Source organism: Nerophis ophidion, linkage group LG08, assembly GCF_033978795.1.
Source record: "Nerophis ophidion isolate RoL-2023_Sa linkage group LG08, RoL_Noph_v1.0, whole genome shotgun sequence".
Classification (NCBI taxonomy): Eukaryota; Metazoa; Chordata; class Actinopteri; order Syngnathiformes; family Syngnathidae; genus Nerophis; species Nerophis ophidion.
In genome coordinates this window covers 55,220,323-55,239,306 of record NC_084618.1, presented here as the reverse complement: position 1 = coordinate 55,239,306, position 18,984 = coordinate 55,220,323, and the positions used below count along the sequence as shown (strand labels likewise).

Below are 18,984 nucleotides of genomic sequence, written 5' to 3'. Positions count from 1 at the left end.
TTTAACAATCTATATTTCTAACAAAGACAAATCATTATTTCTTCTAGATTTTCCTGAACAAAAATTTAAAAAGAAATTCAAAAGACTTTGAAATAAGATTTAAATTTGATTCTACAGATTTTCTAGATTTGCCAGAATAATTCTTTTTGAATTTTAATCACAATAAGTTTGAAGAAATATTTAACAAATATTCTTTGTTGAAAATACAGAAGCTAAAATTAAAAATTTTATTAAAATGTATTTATTATTCTTTACAATAAAAAAAATGTACTTGAACATTGATTTGAATTTTCAGAAAAGAAGAGGAAAGAATTTAAAAGGTAAAAAGGTATATGTGTTTAAAAATCCTAAAATAATTTTTAAGGTTGTATTTTTTTCTCTAAAATTGTCTTTCTGAAAGATATAAGAAGCAAAGTAAAAAAATAAATGAATTTATTTAAACAAGTGAAGACCAAGTCTTAAAAATGTTTTCTTGGATTTTCAAATTCTATTTGAGTTTTGTCTCTCTTAGAATTAAAAATGTCGAGCAAAGCGAAACCAGCTTACAAGTAAATAAATAAAATTTAAAAAATAGAGGCTGCGATGAGGTGGCGACTTGTCCAGGGTGTACCCCGCCTTCCGCCCGACTGTAGCTGAGATAGGCGCCAGCGCCCCCCGCGACTCCAAAAGGGAATAAGCGGTAGAAAATGGATGGAAGGATAAAAAATAGAGGCAGCTCACTGGTAAGTGCTGCTATTTGAGCTATTTTCAGAACAGGCCAGCGGGCTACTCATCTGGTCCTTACGGGCTACCTGGTGCCTGGGGGCACCGTGTTGGTGACCCCTGTTATAGATACTTTTATATACTTTTGCCTTGGAGAATTAAAATCTGTAAGTGATGTGCAACTATAATTATTTAAATCTTGTCTATATTAAAAAATGTGGTGTGATGAATTGCAATATGACTTTTATTACGAATGTCTAGCTTGTGTGCTATTGTGCGCTTATCTGCTGTGTAGCTGCTAGCTCCTAGTACGTATTTGTAAAGGACTTCACGAAAATACAAGGACAAAAATAAATTTGAGAACATTTCATTGTTAACTGGCTTTGTGCAAGTAAGTACGCTGCCGGACTGCTTGTATCAGACATTTTAGATGCAAGCTGATATCATCCGAAACTCTTTTTCTTTTTCGTTGATATCGGTCGATATCCACTGCTGGGCAAGGCACTTGGAAAATGCAGCAAGCTAAGCTACAAGTTACGATTAAATGTAGCTAAGGTACAGGGGACGTTATCCCCAGAGAACTGTGGCAAGCCACAAGCTACACGGCAAAAGTAGCTTGCTACATTAAAGCAACATTTAACGGCATTTATATTTATGGGCCCACATGTATAATATCAATGTTAATGTAACTGAGAGTGTACAAATGGACTCAATAAGGGTCCATTACTATTAACTAGCTGTCATTTAGTTGGGAACACCCTACAACTACATCTAGGGGTCCTTGCACCCCACTGTTTGTATTTATTTGAGTTTGCCTTTTCTTTGGCCCACTCCTATAATGTTATTCATTTCTCTACAGTAAAAAACGGCATCTATCAATATCTTGAGAAAAAAAAAACAATGACTTGTGTGTTGTTTGGGAACAGTTGATAATGGTTATGTACAGTAAAACTTTTCACGAACTGACCTTAATGTGTGTTCCTAAATTTGTGTTGGATGTCTTCGATGAAGAGAGCAGTTATGGTTCCGGTTTTCAGCGTAAACAACAAAAAACTACGGTTTTGGGCACTGTTTTCTCTAAACGCAGACATTTGTCTAAACTTGGTCAAGGACAATGAAGTGGCGACTTTTCCAGGGTGTACCCCGGCTTCCGCCCGAATGTAACTGGGCGGGGATGGATCACTTTGGGGTCCATCCCCGCGTAACCCAAAGGGACATGTGATAGAAAACAGATGGATGGATGGCCAAGGACCCACATTGTTGTTCACATCGTCTTCATCCCTGAAAGTAAAGTCTAATCCGTGGGAGAGAATCCCGCTTCCATTTTCAAATATGATTATTTTTTTTGAGTGGTCGGCTTTAAGCGTCCCTCTGTCTCTGAGTCCCTCGTCGTTGTGTGACATGAGTTCGTATCTGTTAAGATTTTGCGTCCTGGTTTCGATGACCCGTCTTATCTTGCCAAACACCAACCAATCATCATGGATTTTCTCCCTTTGTATGGATGTTCTCATTCATCCAGGTCATTGTATTTTCTCTCTATTTTTGGGGGGCCTGAATACGCAGTCCATTTTCTCTCTTTATAGCTTTTAGCCTTGATGGAAGCTACCCAGCTACATAGGTCTAAAAATTTCAAAGCTACAAAAAAACTACTCATTCAAAATGTATAGCTAAGCTATCACCAAGCTCATACACACAGCAGAACTCTTAGTATAGTTCACCCAATAATTCTGGAGACATTATCCAATATCCATCAGTCATCTCTGTGAACGTTTGGTCACATTTTCACTTTTCCATGTTTGGACTGTCTGGCTTGTCAGAAAGTTTGTGTTGATGAAAACACCAAATGAGAAATGTTGACACTTTGACATTTAACAACAACGAGGGGGAAAACAATTGGATTGGATGGAAATATCCCTGAACTTCATCAATGGATTTTATGTCTGGTGGTGCAGAGTTGAATCTCAGACATTTTCACAATAAAACATCATTTACTGTGTGTGTGAGTATGTATGTATGTGTGTGTGTGTGTGTGTGGAAAGCACATGACTACAAAGAAAAGAAAGCAATACAACAAAAACATAATGATGGTCTCCTTAAATCAATACATTTAGTGATGAGAGCGTCCATCAGTTATTAGCATGACATTGTGTAATTCAAAATGTACATAGAGCATAGAATAACCTTTTAAAGACTTCATTATAAGAAAAGTGTATTATAACTCATCTTTTACATATGACCTTTCAACCATATGATTGCTTGTCCTATATAGAGCGACATAATGGGTATTTTGGTAGGCCAATAAATAAGTGTGAGGAAACCTGAAAGGCAGCACAGGTAGACACTGCTGGGAAATGGGATTCGTCACCATTGTGTCAAAAAAAGAAATGCTGCTGATGGAGGCATTCTTTTTTTATTTGAAAGTGGTCCTCGGGAGTGACTGCTACTCTCACAGAGCTCATTGTGGAAATTAAATGAGACATGTCAAGCATAAATAAAGCTGAATATGTGCATCTCCTTTCATTTTGGAAAAGGTCATCCATGACAGTGAGGTCCGAAGGAGCATAAATAGAAAGCACACATGCACGCGCGCACACACACACACACACACACACACACACACACACACACACACACACACACACAAACAATTCTAAATTCATCACACTATTAAATAAGCAATGAAAACATGTTTTCATTATGATGCAGTACAATCACTTCAAACTACAACTACAACAGAAAAAGTATTATACTTCATCTTGCTTAAAGTACCCATATACTCTCGGAACTTCTGCAGGTGTACCTAATGTTATGGCCAGTGAGTTCGACCATTGCTTGTTCAACAACGAAAAATAAAAATTTCACTAAAATGTCTATTGAATGCTTCGTACATGTGAATGTAAAGTGTTTGTGATGCCTTTGTGAAGTTTGTGCTTAGGGGATGTTGTTGTTGTTAATTCTACACTGTGATTCATCCCCTCTGGGCATTGATGCCCTCTTTGTCTTTGCTTTTCTAATTGAACAACTGAGTGCAAATGGTCACCAATCATTCAACGGACTAACTGACTAATTACCCCATGCTGCATTGTCTGTCTAATTCAACACTATCTGCTCCTCTGTTGAGGACACACAACAAAGTACTACAGTTCCTACATTTTCACAGTTTTGACAAAACCATCAAAAAAAATATTAATTTCTATTTATTTGCATTGATGAAATAAAAATAAAAACAATGGTGTCACATTTATGTATCGTTGCTGTAGTTGTGACCCCATCGACAGAAGCTAAAAATGTATCTAATACAATCACAAGGAGATGCACAGGAAACATAAGAAAGAAAAGCTATGCAGGTACAAAGCAAACAAAAATGTTTTCCAGTGTCAGGATGGGGGGGTCGCAGCTTGCTGTGCTGTCGTTCTCCCAGGAAGGCAGACAGACTACTCAAAACATGGCGTTCAGGTAAAAACATTTAATTTTAACTAAAAAAAAGGTACAAACAAAAATTAGTGGTGTAAAAATGTCTCTGCAAGGATTATTTTGGCGACATTGCGACAAGCAGACCAGCCAGTAAGCCACACACTCATTATTTTTAGGTTCCACACAGACAGGTAAGAATAAGAAGCGGGACAATACCCAGAAGCCTCATGTTAGGTTTGTGTGCAAATTGTGTGATTTTTACTGAAGTGATTGTTCAAAAAAGTTTTTTAATCATACAGCAGATATATTTATAACACAGTTTAATGAGCAAATATTATATGATGGTTTTCCAAACATTTTTGATACCGTTTTTACCCCCTCACCTGCCTACCCAGGACCCAAATCCCTGCAGTGGAATTTGTTTATGTCGATGGCTGAATGGAAATATGTGGTTGTAGACTTAACTGAAAACATAACTTGCCATTGCAAGCATGTTTGTTTGTCATATGTTAATTTCAGTAAGGTAGGGCTGTCTTTAAACAGTCGAAGATTTGACAATTTGATTTGGAGGAGTCTAAATCAATCACGTTGTCGACTTCACCTATCTTCGAAGTAACATCTCAAGTACAGGAGACGTGGAGAAAGACGTCATTAACATAATTGGCAAAGCTGCAGGTGTGTTCCAACGGCTCCGAAACATCTGGTCTTCCAAAGCCATCACAACGGCCATCAAGCTACGCTTTTACATGTCAGTGGTTATACCAACAGCAACCTACGCCCGTGAGATGTGGATGAAGACACCCAGTATCAACAACAAGCTGGAGGTCTTCCACCGACGATTCCTCAGATCCATCCTGAAGATCTTCTGGAGAGACCACATCTCCAACAAGGAGGTGATGAGAAGGGCAGGTGTAGAAGCATTGTCTGACATTGTCTCAGAAAGGAGAAGAAGAATGATGGGGCACGTACTCCGACTGCCAAAGGAGAGACCGACAAGTGTGGCAATGGACTGGATGCCAGAAGGGGGAATAAGGAAGAAAGGCAGGCCGAAGAAGACCTAAGAGAGATGGGTGTCAGCTAGCATGCAGCAAGAAGAGACGCCAAAGACCAGACACAATGGAGGAGACACGTCGCCCAATGTTCCAATAGGAACGGGAGGAACTAAGTCTAAGTCTAAATCAAATATAGTCAGACATTAAACTCTACTCCTTCCTCTGTGGGAGCAGTAAGGCCCAACACAAGTAAAGCAGGTGTGTTGAGAGGATGGATGATTGCGTTCATCATTAGTAATATACTCTTTTGTGCAGAGAGAGTAAGAGATCATTCTTATTTGCATAAAACTGGCTGTCACTTGAAAGCGACTACTGCTTCCGGTTGCTGATTCTTGGTGTGACATCTCCTGTGTAAAACAGCTGGCCGTGTGTTTTGGCCTCCCACGTCTCCGTTTCTAAAACGTATTTGTATGCAGACAATATTTTTTTTACTGATAGTGTTGATAAGATGTTTCTACATGGGGGACGCCCCGGAGGTGTAGTGCCCCACTGGCCAAAAGTAATGGTCCTCCCGCAGGTTCAAATATAGAAACTTTGTTAAGACTTTTACTTCTTCTATTTAGTCAACTTTAACATCTTGTTGGCGCAGCGCCAGAACAGTCAAATCTCTACCATGTTTATTTGTTTCACAGTGGTTTAGCCTTTTTCTGAGGTGTGAAAAGTTGCAACATAAGATTTGTGTTTTGTACACTTTAATGAAAGATTGTATTCCTTTAATAAAGACCTGAAATAACCACCTTACCTCAGCAAGGTTTACATTATGCAATGTTATACTTACATCTAGTGACCTATCATCACAATCTGCAATTTTTTCTTATAAAAAACACCATAGATTTGACAGATCGAACACTATGGGAAAAATCTAATTAATCAGATTTGGCTATGAAAATCCTGAGTTGAAGCCCTACCGTAAGGTACAGATGGATGATACATTTTAAACCTAAAGCAGTTTGACATGTTTATGCTTATTTGATATTTTATACTCTTTTCTCACTGCTTGTTGCGTTCTGGTCGCATCGCATACTGGGAAGGACCGGTCATGACAGGCTACTGGGCTGGAGGCAAAGGTGGTGTCGATGGATGACCCACTGGAGGGTAAGATAGCGCCGACAGAGGACCCACTGGATACCAGGTTGGCGTCGACAGAGGACCCATTGGACAAAAGTCTGGCGTCGACAGAGGACACACTGGAGACGATGCTGGCAGCGACGTTGGATCCATTGGATGTGAGGCTGGATGTGGTGTTGGCGGCGGGACCACAGAAGCAGCACTGGAGGTAACGTCAAACCAATTGGAGACGAGACTACTGGCATTGACGGCAGACCTGCAGGAAGCAAATATTTTGACTCCGACTCATTTCAATTTGCTAAATTGAAATGAATGCCTTCTTATTCAGATGAGCATGACGAGAAACAGATTCTGACTGGCTCCGAGGCGGGAAGTACTCGCTCCAGTTCACGTCTACCACTAGACAAATGTCACCGAGCAGCGACTCAGTTTGTAATCAAAAGCTTGCACCAATTTGCCACAGTAGACCCTCCATTTGTCCGAGTAAGTGAATGTTGAATTTTAGTCAGAGAAAAGTTGCATGTTTTCCTCCAAGCAGATTTTCCCTTCGTCCTTGGATGGAACTCAAAAAATTACAAGTCTATTCAGTCCATGAAACGGATATGTTATATTAATTTATTACATGCAAGGTGACAGATGTTCTAATTTTGATGATCATGGCTTACAGTTTTTGAAATCCCATATTTTCTGAGATTTTAATTTAAGTCTATAAGAAATTGTAAGCCATAATCATTAAAATTATAACAAAGGATTGACATATCCATGCATTTTCTACCGCTTGTCCTGGGGTCGCTGGAGTCTATCTCAGCTGCATTCACATGTTACCAAATGTTATATTGTTGAGTAACTTCCACATATTTTATTTTGTTAAATTCTGCAGAAGAATATTTCTTATATATATTTTCAAAAGTTATTTTTTTTTCTATGCTACGCATGTGCCTCTTGAGACCTCACTGTAGGCTTTTCAAGGTCCTGTTACCTGTAAACTTAATAAAATTGAGGTTAATCCACCTTTTTTTAAATCTCTTTTTTCCAAATAGGTATTATGTGTACAAGAGGAAGGAGACAGCACAGACAGGAGGGATGTCGTATTAACTCTATATATATACAAACCCTGTTTCCATATGAGTTGGGAAATTGTGTTAGATGTAAATATGAACGGAATACTATGATTTGCAAATCCTTTTCAACCCATATTCAATTGAATATGCTACAAAGACAACATATTTGATGTTCAAACTCATAAACATTTTTTTTTTTGCAAATAATAATTAACTACAGAATTTGATGCCAGCAACACGTGACAAAGAAGTTGGGAAAGGCGGCAATAAATACTAATAAAGTTGAGGAATGCTCATCAAACACTTATTTGGAACATCCCACAGGTGTGCAGGCTAATTGGGAACAGGTGGTTGCCATTGGTGGGTATAAAAGCAGCTTCCATGAAATGCTAAGTAATTCACAAACAAGGATGGGGCGAGGGTCACCAATTTGTAAGCAAATTGTCGAACAGTTTTAGTACAACATTTCTCAACGAGCTATTGCAAGGAATTTAGGGATTTTACCATCTACGGTCCGTAAAATCATCAAAAGGTTGAGAGAATTTTGAGAAATCACTGCACGTAAGCGTTGACATTACGGATCTTTGATCCCTCAGGCGGTACAGCATCAAAAAGCGGCATCAGTGTGTAAAGGATTTCACCACATGGGCTCAGGAACACTTCAGAAAACCACTGTCAGTAACTGTAGTTGGTTGCTTCATCGGTAAGTGCAAGTTAAAACTCTACTATGCAAAGTGAAAGCCATTTATCAACAACACACAGGAACGCCGCCGGCTTCTCTGGGCCCGAGCTCACCTAAGATGGACTGATGCAAAGTGGAAAAGTGTTCTGTGGTCTGACGAGTCCACATTTCAAATTATATTTGGAAACTGTGGACGTGGTGTCCTCCGGAACAAAGAGGAAAATAACCATCCGGATTGTTGTAAGGCGCAATGTTCAAAAGCCAGTATCTGTGATGGTATGGGGGTGCATTAGTGCCCAAGGCATAGGTAACTTACACATCTGTGAAGGCACCATTAATGCTGAATGGTCCATACAGGTTTTGAAGCAACATATATTGTCATCCAAGCAACGTTATCATGGACGCCCCTGCTTATTTCAGCAAAACAATGCCAAGCCACGTGTTAAAACAGCGTGGCTTTGTAGTAAAAGAGTGTGGGTACTTTCCTGGCCCGCCTGCAGTCCAGACATGTCTCCCATCGAATATGTGTGGCGCATTATGAAGCGTAAAATACGACAACAAGACCCCGGAATGTTGAACAACTTAAGCTGTACATCAAGCAAGAATGGTAAAGAATTCCACTTTCAAAGCTTCAACAATTAGTTTCCTCAGTTCCCAAACGTTTATTAAGTGTTGTTAAAGGAAAAGGTGATGTAACACAGTGGTGAACATGCCCTTTCCCAACTACTTTGGCGCATCTTGCTGCCATGAAATTCTAAGAAAAAAAAAGTTTATGAGTTTGAACATCAAATATATTGTCTTTGTAGTGCATTCAATTGAATATGGGTTGAAACAGATTTGCAAATCATTGTATTCTGTTTCTATTTACATCTAACACAATTTCCCAACTCATATGGAAACGGGGGGTTTGTACAAGGAAAGGCAAAAAAAGCAATTCTGGCCACAAGAACGTAAACAACGGAGGAATATGAGAGCTGCCAACATAAATATACACTCAACTAAGGAGAGGAACAACCAAACCAACACAGGACAAGGCCGGAGCGACTTTGACACTGCTGTTGTAATTCCATAGCATGTCTTGTAGATGCACAGTTTGTTAGTTGCTGTGGTAGAGGTCCAGGTCAATATTCAATAATAGCTGAAAAACGGTTTAATGGCGGTACAGTATTTTTACAAATTTTGCACATAGAGCTAACTTTGGACATAGCATCATATGTGCACACTGCATAGTCTAACCATGCACATTATTTAATAGCATATGCAAAAGGAGCATACATGCACATTTGAACCCAAAACTGAAGGGATTTTAATTTGTAATTATCTTTTCCAGTTCCATGGTGAATGAACCTTTCATATTAGTATGTGGATGAATGAGAAGTGAACAAATGAGAGCGTGGCATCGTTAGAAATGTAGCCGAAACATTGCCCAAATAAACATGCAGCATGAAATTGAATTGCCTTTCATTAAAAAGACCTAACAAGCGCAAAAGATTCAACATTTGTCAGCTTCTTATTTTGTGTGATGGGTTTATGTTCTACGGCCCGCACAAATACAGACCCTGAATCACCTCAGACCAGCCTGTGACTTCATTTTAAGCCCTGGAAGTGATTGTTTTGTAAATTCTTCCAGTCATTTTGAAAAGCTTTGACTAGTGTTTCTGCATTAGAGACATGGTATGCATGGTGTCACCAGAATATCTAAATATCTGTTGTTGCCACCATCCTATTTTTTGGCAGCACCTGTCAGTCAGTGCCCACTGGAATTTGAGGTGGGAATCTTTGGGCACCTCGCGATACAATGACGATTCAGGGTCTACGATTTGATAATAAACCAAATATGTTTCCATCTTAAATGTACAATATATCATTATTGCCCCTGTAGTTTAGTTGTGGTGCCTTATATCAGTGGTTCTCAACCTTTTTTCAGTGATGTACCTCCTGTTAACATTTTTTTAACTCAAGTACCCCCTAATCAGAGCAAAGCATTTTTGGTTGAAAAAAATAGATAAAGAAGTCAAATACAGCACTATGTCATCAGTTTCTGATTTATTAAATTGTATAACAGTGCAAAATATTGCTCATGTGTAGTTTCTTTCTTGAACTATTTGGAAAAAAAGATATAAAAATAACTAAAAACTTGTTGAAAAATAAACAAGTGATTCAAATATGAATATAGATTTCTACACATAGAAGTAATCATCAACTTATAGTGCTTTCTTTGGGGATTTTAATAGAGAGCCATCTGGATTCATGAACTTAATTTTAAACATTTCTCCGCAAAAAAATAAATGTTTAACATCAATATTTATGGAACATGTCCACAAAAAATCTAGCTGGCAACACTGAATATTGCATTGTTGCATTTTTTTCACAATTTATGAACTTACATTTCTATTTTGTTGAAGTATTATTCAATAAATATACTTAAAAAATTTTTGAATTGTTGCTATTTTTAGAATATTTAAAAAAAATCTCACGTACCCTTTGGCATACCTTGAAGTACCCCCAGGGTTACACGTACCCCCATTTGAGAACCACTGCCTTATATAACCACAGAATGCCTAGACACTCTGCACCCGGTCATTGTAAGCACTCATTCATATCCATAGCTCAAAGTGTTGTTGAGCTGTGTGGAAATTATTTCTTCTCCCAAATAATTATTCTACTTGCTAATTTCCTCTTCTTAGCTGGTTACTCTTTGCAGTGACAAAATTCCATCTCTGTCCAAGTGTACAAAAAACTTATTCTTGTCTAATTCAAATTCAGGCTAGCTTAGCAGTTAGCTGTTTGTTGTTAGCTGTCCTCTTGCTGTGTTTTGATCCGTGTGTACCAGTTTTCCAGATCTATTACTAATAATTAACTAACAACAGTTGGTTTGCTAACATTTTTTCATTTAAACCTTTTTTATACTCATCGTGACGTACGGTGGCCAACAGAAGCAAACGTCTTCAGGCTTGTCAAGCACATTAGCACGACTGATGAGGTTAGCACTAGAGTTGGTAGTCTTTGGGCAACTCACCATTTATTTCCAAATCTTGGGGCGATGTTTCTATTCAGAACCGATTCTGGATTCAACACGATTCTCGTAATGTATTATTTGTAGGGGTGTAACGGGGTGTATTGAGCAGTTTCGGTACGGGAGTTCCGGTTCGGTGCGGAGGAGTACCGAACGAATTCCACACGAACATATGAAGTAGCCGCCTACGCTAAAGTCTGAACAAGCTGCTCCGCTCCGTTCTGCCTCTGTTTCCTGCACAGCACCCTGCAGAATCCCACCCACACAACCATCGTATTGGTTTCAACAGTAGCGATAACAAGCCAATCAGCAGTGCGTATTCAGAGCGCATGTCGTCAGCGCTTCAGCGTCGAGCAGATAGGTCTTTAGCAGGAGAGCAACGGACTCTCCCCAAATTATACTAAACACTTCCAAGTCAACTACTTTCTAAACATCACTATGAGCCCGTTGACCTTCTAGAAACAAACTGCAGCTCAGCTCACTCGCAGTCCTGGCTTTAGGTGGAGGCTAGTTAGCTTTTAGCATAACGTTAGCTCATTTTGCGGTGTGTGTGTGTGTGTGTGTGTGTGTGTGCGTGTGTGTGTGTGTGTGTGTGTGTGTGTGAGTGTGTGTGAGTGTGTTACGGACAGTGTTGATTGAGGTGTGTTGAAGCAGCAAAAAAGGACATTATGTTAAATGAAAAGTTTCTGTCTCTGATAGTGTATATACTAATGTAAGAGCATCATAAAGCCTACATGAACTCCTGTTGCTATTGTACTATTTTTTAGCAATAGTTACATTAATCATTAGTAATGTAGCAGCGTAGTTTTGAATGGCAGGGTCTCTGCTATCACATGTTGATACAAATATAACATTTACATAATAAAAAAATCAACTACAGGCTTCCCCAATGCTGTAATAAATTAAGCACGATGAGTTGACTTGAAACTGTTTAATGTTGCACTTTTTATATGTAGAAGAAAAGTTGTGTCATTTTATTTCATCTAAGCAACAACTTGAGGCAGTTTAATGTGGATTAACGTGGGCAGAATTATTATAGTGTTCCCAATGTTAAAAGGATAAAGCCTTTGTTTACAAATTTGGTAAATAAATAACCAAAACATTTATATTTTGTTGTTTTCTTACTGTACCGAAAATTAACCGAACCGTGACCTCTAAACCGAGGTACCTACCGAACCGAAATTTTTGTGTACCGTTACACCCCTAATTATTTGGTGTATAGATTATCATAAAACCTTTTCAAAACTTTTGCTGGGGTGGTGTCAGAACGGTCGGGGACAGGAACAGAACAGATTATTATGATTAAGAGAGCTGACTTCCTCCTAGGTTGCCCACTTGACAGCATTGAAGAAGTGCCAGCTGGAGTTCACACCCATATTGTCCAATCCCTCTCACCCCACGCATGATACTGTAGAGCAGAGGTGTCAAAAGTAACAGGCCCGTGAACAGGTTTTATCCAGCCAGCAAGATGATTTTGGTAAGTTTAAAAATTTGCTGCAATTTTTGAATGAAAGAAACTGTTCTTTTAAATGTGTCCAATGGATGTCACAATAGCAATTCTTTGTATCCCCTGCCGCAGGAGTGCGCATGACTTCAGAGGGGGCGGAGCTATGTGCCCAGTTAAGATAGAAGACTGGGGACACATTATCTCGGGGCACATAAATATGCTGAAATAACATGTATCCCCTTCTAACTTCATGTGTGATTCATGAAATTAGTTAAAAAAAAACACATTTAGTAGTAGAGATTGCTACATATGTACAGAATAAACCACATGATGTTAGTACATCAGTTAACAAAAATTAGTAAATGACATTAATAACATACTGTAATTTGATTTTGATATTACTATTTATTACATCTTCTGATATATTCAAATTTTATACCAATGAGAGCATTTTAAAACTCTGCCAGACCTATTTGACTGACAAACATTATCACATCATCTATTGAGAAATTATAAATCCCAACAAATAAAGATAGACTACTATGAACAGCAACATGTAAGCATACTTGCCAACCTTGAGACCTCGGATTTCGGGAGGTGGGGGGTGGGGGGCGTGGTTAGGGCGAGGGCGTGGTTAAGAGGGGAGGAGTATATTTACATCTACAATTCACTAACTCGAGTATTTCATATATATTCCATATATATATATATATGTATGAAATACTTGACTTTCAGTGAATTCTAGCTATATATATTGATTTTATTATATATATATATATAAATGGAAGAAATAGTTGAATTTCAGACGGCACCTATCAAATGCACAGTAATAAAAACACAGTTGTTCTACTAACTGTACTCAATAACCAGGCGAGGTGATGAAGTTACGTCTCTTTACTGTGGGCTTCAGAACAGACTCCCTCACTTGCCGTCAGGTGCACAACACCACGTAAATCGTTGGCCAGTCAAAAAGCAACACCATAACGCTATAGCCAACATTCACCAGGAGATGGCAACAGACAACATAGATCACTCTATTACAGACGACGTCGCCATTGCTGTAACTTCCTCATTCTTCTGCTTCATCTCCTTGTGTGTGCAGTTTTTTATTAAAATCTGTAGATGTTGTAACATGATTGGGCAGGCAAGCTGTTTATATAGTGGGAAAGCGGACGTAAAAAACAGGCTGTCCCCACTCAGGTCCGCATGGAGCTGGAGAGGGCGTGGCCTCCAACTCCGGCTGAATTTCGGGAGAAAATTTCTTCCGGGAGGTTTTCGGGAGAGGTGCTGAATTTCGGGAGTCTCCCAGAAAATCCGGGAGGGTTGGCAAGTATTCATGTAAGTATAAAAAGAACAAAAAATATGATTTATATGTTTTCAGATTGTGCTTGTTTTATTTTTTTGTAACAAAGAAAACAATCTGAAGTTGTCTTTATTTTCAAGTTATCACCACTTGGGAATATATTTTCCTGTATGTGGCCCCTGAGCTAAAATTAGTTTGACATTCCTGTAGCTCCTTCAGCATTTGACTGCTACATCCACGGTGCAGAAAGAAGCGCTACCACAGGTCTTTTCCACCCACAGATATATTTGGGGCTTTGTCGCAGGCTAACTTCTAGTTTCATCGTATTGCCATTGTGTTTCATCCCCATTTCCATTGTTTTGGGGGTTTGTCTGTGTTTCGGACATTGTTGCGCATTGTGTATTGTGTTTTGTGAAATTGCATGTATTTTGGCAGTTTGTGTTTGTTCTGCACGTTGCTACCTGTTTTTTGGGGGTTTGTGTGTGTTTTTGACGTGGCAGTGCGTTTAACTCGCAATGTTTTTTTTTGTTGTTTTTAAGTAGCCTACGTTTTGGCGGTGAGGGTGTGTGCTGGATGTCGCTATGTGTTTGCCCCTGTCGGTAGCCGTATTTAAGTATCACAATTTTGTAATAAAAGAGAGGAGAACAGAGAATGTGTACTATTGAATTAAAGATGATAGCTTATGCAATGATGGCCAACAGAAAATAAGGAAAACTTGTGCAAGGAACAAAAAAAAATAACCTAAAAAATAGATAGTCTATGGCTTGAACAAAGAAATATTAAGAAGATGAACAAATCGTTCATTACACATTTTGTATGTATTTATATCATATCTGTGCCGCTTTTTATGTTCGTATGAGAGCAAATGACTACCTCGCAATTTATAGTGTACTACCTCGCCTTATTCCTGTGACACTGCACCCTATAAGCACAGATCGATACGCTGATGTTCATCTGATCAATGGACTTCCTGTTGAAGTATACACTCATTCACTTTGTCCCGCAGGAGATGACCTTCTAATTGCCTCACACAACACCCTGGCCTCTGTCAAACCAGCTGGGAGACACATCTGTCAGCATGCTAGACAGTGATGTTACTGTGTGTGTGTGTGTGTGCGTGCATGCGTGCGTGTGTGTGTGCGTGTGAGCATGCGTGCGCATGCATGTGTGTGATGCTGCAAGTCGTGCAGATGCTTTATTAATTTTATTAAACATTGTAGAGTGAATATGTGTCTAAGAAGCGGAGCAGCAAAAGCTTTCATTTTTTTGTAAAATAAAAATGCGGTATGTAATAAAAGGCATTGATCCTAAAGTCAAAATGTTAAGTGCTATGTGATAAACAATATGTCGGTTTTAGTGTATCGTTACATAATTCAAGTAATTCTTAATCAGTGCGAGAAATAAAAAAAATGCTTAATTAAAAAACAATACAAACTTGAAAGATTTTTACATTTTTTTAATATTTGTATCGCATCCTACAAGATCTTTTACCTTAACTGTAGGTGGTTACCTGAAAAGGCGGCGTATGTTGCTGTACCGTAAGTGATCAGGTCAATATAGGGATGGGTGATATGGCCTAAATCTAGATAAATATATATTGTGTAGCCTGTGATTTATGTATATGACGATATGTAATTTGGTATATAAATGATGATATTGTTATGTTTAGCTCTTTGTGTCGGTGGCGTGACCCAGAGATGCAATGACTTAGTGGCACTTGATGTGAAAAAAGTATTTATTAACAAAACAGGAGGTGCTTAAAAGTTGTGGCACAATACACAAAATCATGCAAAAAGGCCAGAATGCTCAGAATGCACAGGGAAAAGGTCTGTGAAGCAATAAAGTGCAAATATACAAAAACACAAAGCTGAGTGAGACTTAGAATTTTTAAAAAGTCACGTTATCTTCAGGAGAAAGCAGCTACTAGAAAGCAATAGTGTCTGACAACCAACTAAGATGTGAAAATTGCTGAATAGTCCTCATGTGATGAATAGTAGCAGGTGAAAAGCATAATTGCCAATCATTGGCAAGCAGGGGCATGTCTGTCTGTGTTGGCCCTGCGATGAGGTGGCGACTTGTCCAGGGTGTACTCCGCCTTCCGCTCGATTGTAGCTGAGATAGGCACCAGCGACCCCAAAGGGAATAAGCGGTAGAAAATGGATTGATGGATGGCAAGCAGGGGTGAATCCACTGCAAGCCAACACGTACAGAAAATGAGGTGGGAACTAAATAAGAGCAGAAAACCGGACGTACTCCCCCCAGAAAAAAAAAACTAAACAAGACATGACCTTGAAATGACAGGTCATGACAGTACCCCCCAACCCCTCCTCCCTTACGGGACAGATTCCAGACGTCCCAAACAAAACAAGTCTAAAGTTACGGGAAGGTGGTGGGAGGATTTGGCGGCGAGTTGCCAGGCCGTGTTTCCTCAAAGCCAGCAGGGACAAATCAGGTGTCGGCGACGAGTGGAAAGCCGTTCCAGCTGGCAAGGCGGGCGTCCACAAACTGGCTACATCCATGGTTCATGAAGAGGCAGATGTGGGCGAGAATAGATCCTCAGCAGCCATTTTGGTCCACGCCCCAAGTCCTGGGAATGGCTGTCGATGGTGCAGAGGGCTTCCATGGACTGGCCCCATTCATGGCCATCAAGGAGGAGTGTGGGCGCCTTACTTTTGCAGTAGCGAGCTGACTGCAGGCCTGGAGGCAAGGCTGGAAGCATCGTCGTCTGGAGACCTACTGGAGACGGAGACAAGGATGGTGGCATTATTGACAGACCCAATGAAGACAAGAATGGCGGCGGCGTTGGAAGACCCACTGGAGACGAGGATGGCGGCGGCGGCGGAAAACCCACTGGAGATCATGATGGCAGCGTCGTCAGAAGACCCACTGGAGACGAGGATGTTGGCGGCGTCGGAAGACCTACTGGAGATGCCGATAATGGCGGCGTCGTCAGAAGACCCACTGGAGACGAGGATGGCGGCGTCGTCGGAAGACCCACTGGAGATGATGATGATGGCGGCGGCTGGACTAGGTGTAGAACTGGGAGCGGTTGCCTTGTCCTAGCCCTCCCTCAAGAAGCGATTCCAGGCTATATCTCAAGCTTGGGGGAGGAGCTGTTGACCCAAGGTAGGGTGGGCTTTGGGAAGCCAGGAAGCCGGTAATGGTGGGAGCCGGGCTTTGAGAAGCCAGGGTGCCAGTATTGGTGCTTGGGCGAGCGGCAGCGAGCTCGGGGTGCTGGCCTCACTGCGTGGACAAGCTTGGGCAAGCTTCAGCTGCTTTTGTCGCTGCTTGAGTGAGGCTAAACGAGCTGGTGTCCCTGATGCAGTTGGGGTAGTGAGCTTAGTTGAGCCTGGGTTTAACTGGCTGGTCGCATGGGTTAGAAAAAATTATGCGAAATGTGCCATGTGATTTTCCAACATAACTTGGGGTGGACAGGATGGCTGCTGCGCTTGGCCATGACACTGAAAAAGAGGTGGAACAGCATGTCGAAACCACTGGGGTCGGCTTCCGCCTGTGTCGAGGACATGTAGGATAAGTGGCACCTGGCCACGTAGAGACTATCGGGACCAGTTGGCATTTGGCCACCACATCATTTCTTTCAACTCATCCGACGTGTATCGCAGGCTCTTGGGCTCCGTGGCCTTCAAATTGTGCAAATTCCACACAGCCATCTCTGCGTCGCTATGCGTCATTGCAGTGTCATTGTCGGGTCATTCAGTTATGTTAGGCTCTTTGTGTCAGTGACGTGACCCCAAGATGCAATAACATTACAATAAATTACAAGAAAAAAGGTTGGAATATCCTAACCTTATGCTTTCAAAGCGGAGTGTTTATGTTTTGGCGACAGTTGCTGGTCATGTTAAGTCATTCAATTAGGGCATGAAGCAATATTTAGAATAATGCAAACAGGTTTGGATACGCTTCTGTCTTGGAGACTCCGTATCTGTAAGTAATTTGCAACTACAGTAGGAAGGGGATTCACATAGCCCCATTTGTCGGGGTTTACCTGACACATGAAACGTGACAAATTGGGGCGTGCACGATTCGCTTTAGCCGGCAGATGGCAGGAGAATGTTGAATATCCTTAAAAAGTGTTTGAGTTTGAGTTTGAGTTTGAGTTTGGAACATGCATGCATACAACATGATACATCACAATATCCGGTTTCTCTATTCAACATGTTTGAAAAGGAATAGGAAGAAGCAGAGCGTATTTAATCCTACCCCTTTTCCTTTACATAGTATTTGCTAAAACTTTTGTTCACTTCTTGTTCTCAATTTATTCACATTATTCTCAAGAAGTAAACGCCATAAAAATAAAAAAATTATAATTGGTGAAGTATGATAGCTATATTTCATATGGTGAGATGAGGTAGATTATCTTGAAAATGAATGGATGGATAAAATAATTTCTGAATGTTTATCATGGTTCTTCTTCTTTGTATTTTGTAAAAACTTTAATTTTGAAGAGTTTCTTGAAGTGGATCATATTAGTACATTGTTTGATTTCTTTGCCTAATCCCTTCCATAATCTAATTCCACATACAGATATACTGAAGGTCTTAGGTGTTGTTCGTGCGTACAAATGTTTTTAAATGACAATTTTCTCTAAAATTAGATTTCTCCTCTTATTTTGAGAAGAATTATTGTATATTATTGGGTAGCAGATTATAGTTTGCTCTGTGTTTAATTCTAGCTGTTTGCAAATTCACTTTGTCGTGGAATTTCAGTATTTTTGATTAAAAAAATAAAGGGTTTGTATGTTCTCTATATCCAACATTATGTATTATTCTAACTGATCTTTTTTGTGGCAGCACGGTGGAAGGGGGGGTGCATCTGCCTCACAATACGAAGGTCCTGGGTTCAATCGCGGGTTGGACGTCTTCCTGTGTGGAGTCTGAATGTTCTCCCTGTGACTGCATGGGTTCCTTCAGTGTACTCCGGCTTCCTCCCACCTCCAAAGACTTGCACCTGGGGATAGGTTGATTGGCAACACTAAATTGACCCCAGTGTGTGAATGTGAGTGTGAATATTGTCTGTCTATCTGTGTTGGCCCTGCGATGAGGTGGCGACTACGCCAGGGTGTACCGCGCCTTCCGCCTGAATCCAGCGACCCCCCGCGACCTCAAAAAGGACAAGCGGTAGGAAATGGATGGATGGATGGATCTTTTTTGTAACACTGTTAATGAATGAAGTTTACTTTTTTTCATGATCGGTGGTCTGGATTATGTTTTTGTTATTT

The 18,984-nt window shown here is 40.2% G+C and overlaps 1 long non-coding RNA gene across 1 annotated transcript; it reads left to right on the top strand.

Moving 5' to 3' along the window:
• Positions 1–12,360: 12,360 nt before the first annotated feature.
• On the top strand, positions 12,361–14,971 carry LOC133557080 (uncharacterized). Its single transcript, XR_009807684.1, has 3 exons — positions 12,361–12,472; positions 13,643–13,780; positions 14,752–14,971. It is a non-coding gene; the product is annotated as an uncharacterized LOC133557080 (long non-coding RNA).
• The last annotated feature ends 4,013 nt before the right edge of the window (positions 14,972–18,984 follow it).